This window comes from Chrysochloris asiatica, unplaced genomic scaffold (genome assembly GCF_000296735.1).
Source record: "Chrysochloris asiatica unplaced genomic scaffold, ChrAsi1.0 scaffold00010, whole genome shotgun sequence".
NCBI lineage: Eukaryota > Metazoa > Chordata > Mammalia > Afrosoricida > Chrysochloridae > Chrysochloris > Chrysochloris asiatica.
This window is the reverse complement of record NW_006408528.1, coordinates 3,375,482-3,378,546: the sequence shown is the minus strand read 5'-3', so window position 1 is coordinate 3,378,546 and position 3,065 is coordinate 3,375,482. Positions and strand designations below refer to the sequence as shown.

Sequence of the window (3,065 nt, the reverse complement as noted above, 5' to 3'; positions counted from 1 at the left end):
ACATATCTATTTGCATTCGGACAGTTCCTGAAGTTTTGTTTCCTAACAATGCCTTCATGTAGTTTGGACTTCTTCCTCCAATACAATTGGTTCTTGATGATACAGTACCTCTTGAAATGATTAAACATCAACCAATTCTTTTTGGTCCACTGATTTTGGATATTCTGTCAATCCTTCTTGTGATGTCTGTTGTGTCATTCAATATTTTGCCCATAGAATCTTTCAATATTTCAACCCAAGGCTTGGATATTTTTATGAGTTAAGAAGCCATTCAGATATTTCCAGGTACTAGCTTCAGTGATGCTTATCTTTGTTCTGTGACTTTTGTAAATAATCATCTCCTGCAGCTACCACAAATGCAGCAAAACTCAATTTGAATCCTTTAAATTGTGCACCAATAAAGGAAGAATTGTTTGTAAATTCACCCATGTATCTCCAGGCTTCATTGTGCCCCAAGGATCCCATAGCCCGCTAGCAGCCAGATTCTCCTGAACTGTTTCTAATGGTGTTCCTTCTAGCTTCCATTGTTTTATAGTCTGGAAGTTCCATTTTATGATGGTCATGTTCCTGTCCACGTCCAGATGACATGTCCACGTCCAGATGACATGTCTACAGGAAAAGATACCTAATTTACTTGCGGGCAGTCTCTATTCCAGCCACTTTAACATTTCTACACTCGAAGCTGAGTTTCAGTCTCCTCTGACATCCACTATTCTTTCTTTTATGCTTGTTTAAAAATGACATTTTGCTTTTCTCCTGTATTATGTTCTTGATGTCATTCGACAACTCTTTTAGTATTCAGTCATTAGTGTCTAATGCATCAAATCTGTTCTTGAGATGGTCTCTATATTCCAGTGGAATATACTTAAAGCCATATTATGGCTCTCATGGGGTAGCTTTAATTTTCTTCAGCTTGAGCCTGAACTTGTAAGCAACCAACTGTTGGCCTGTCCCACAATCAGCCCCTGACTTTGTCTTGGCTCATGATATTGAGCCTCTCCATTGTCTCTTCCACAGATGTAGTCAATTTAATCTCTGTATAGTCCATCTGGTGTGGTCCAGGTGTCTAATCACCTTTTATGTTATTGCAAAAGGTACTTGCAATGAATACATCATTGGTCTTGCAAAATTGTATCATGCAGTTTCCAGCATCATTTCTATCACCAAGGCCTTATTTTCCAACTATTGATACTTACTCCTTTTTTCCAGTTTCACACATCAATGGATCTTCATTGCATGTTTGGCCCATTTCAGACTGAAGAAGTTGATAGAATTCTTAAATTTCATAATTTCTGGCTTTATTGGTTAAAGAACTCTGGTAGCATAGTGGGTCTTACGTTGGACTGTGAACTGCAATGTCAGCAGTTTGAATCCACCAGCTACTCTGTGAGATAAAAATTTACAGGCTTGGAATTCATATACAGGTCACTGTGAGTCTGAACTGACTGCACAACACATAGCAACAGCATCAGCAGTGGCTTTAACGGTTAGTGCATGAATGTAAATAATAGTGGTATTAACTGCTCATCCTTGTATAAGTATAGATATTATCTTATTATAGACTGCATTGTACTTCAAGCTAGACCTTAGAATTTTTTTGTTGATGATAATATTCCTCTTCAATTTGTCATTCTTGGCATAGTAAACCAAACAACTGTTTGATTTAAAATGGCCAACACGAACCCATTTCACCTCATTAATACCTAGGATATCTATTTTTATGCATTCCATTTTATTTTTGACAACTTCCAATTTTCCTAGATTCATAGTTCATAAATTCTGAAATCTGATCATTAATTAGTGTTTGCTATTATTTCTGCTCATTTTGAGTTGTGCCATATCAGTAGATTAAAGTCCCAAAAGTCTAACTCCATCCATATCATTAAGTTCACCTCTACTTTGAGGAAGCAGCTCTTCCCTAGTCCTATTCTGAGTGCCTTCCTAGCTGATGGACTCATCTTCCAGCACTGTATGTGACAATGTTCCACTGCTATTCATAATGTTTTCAGTGGCTAACCATTCAGAAGTATACCACCTCTCCTTTCTTGTAATCTGTCTTTAGAAGCTTTGCTGAAACCTGTTGATAATTACAATACCAGTGGCATAGCTTCCAGCATTACAACACACAGTTCACCACAGTAGGACAAACTGACAGATGAGTGTTGGAAACAAAAATGCATATAAACAAGTATCTCCATACAATTTGGTTTATATATTGATTAATATTTCAATTAAATAAATTCATTAACATCTTCCTAAAGTTTATTTAGGAGTCCTTGTGGCTCACTGGTTAAATGATCTTCTTCTCACTATAAAATCAGTGGTTGGAACACGGCTTGGTGATAGTGGTGGTGTAATGTGGAGTCAGTTCTGACTCATAGCAACCCTGAACTGGGTTTCCAAGGCTGTAAATCTTTACAGAGCAGAAAGCCTAATCTTTCTCCTGTGGAACAGCTGGTAGTTTCAAACTTCTGACTATGAGATTAGCAGCCTGAGTCGTAACCACTAAACTAGCCGTGTTCCTTGGAACCCTGTTTAGTAGGACCAAGTATGTTTCCTTCTGTTGCACATAGTGTCAACATGAGTCAGAGTCAAATCCAACTCAATCGCACCTAACAACAAAATTTTTTTAAATATGACTAAGTTACACTCTGAAATTCACTTATAAAGAGTCTAAATAAGGAGCCCAACACTCAGCTTCTAAACAAAAGGACGGCAGCCCCTCCATGGGAAAAGAAAAGCTATAATTTGCTCTCATAGAGATTCCAGCCTAGGAAAGGAAACCCTATGAGTCAGAATCAGCTCAATGGCAAACAACAAAAAAGTGTAAGTAATAGTTCATTTCTTTTTCTAAAGGATAATAGTGGTGCCAACCTTAACATGAATTTATATTTTCTTTACATAATTTCAAAGACTTGCAAGGGCAAAATAGAAAACTACTCAGTGATTATTTTTATTTTCACCTTCATTAAAAAGTCCAAAGTAATTCTGTTACTCTTTTCTGACCTACAACATTTATATCAAGATTTCTCTGTGAAACCCTAAAGAACATTTAATTGTTGTCA

At 36.9% G+C, this 3,065-nt stretch overlaps 1 pseudogene; it reads right to left on the bottom strand.

The window, feature by feature from the left end:
- Nucleotides 1-294: 294 nt before the first annotated feature.
- On the bottom strand, nt 295-588 carry LOC102835489 (annotated as a pseudogene).
- Nucleotides 589-3,065: the final 2,477 nt, after the last annotated feature.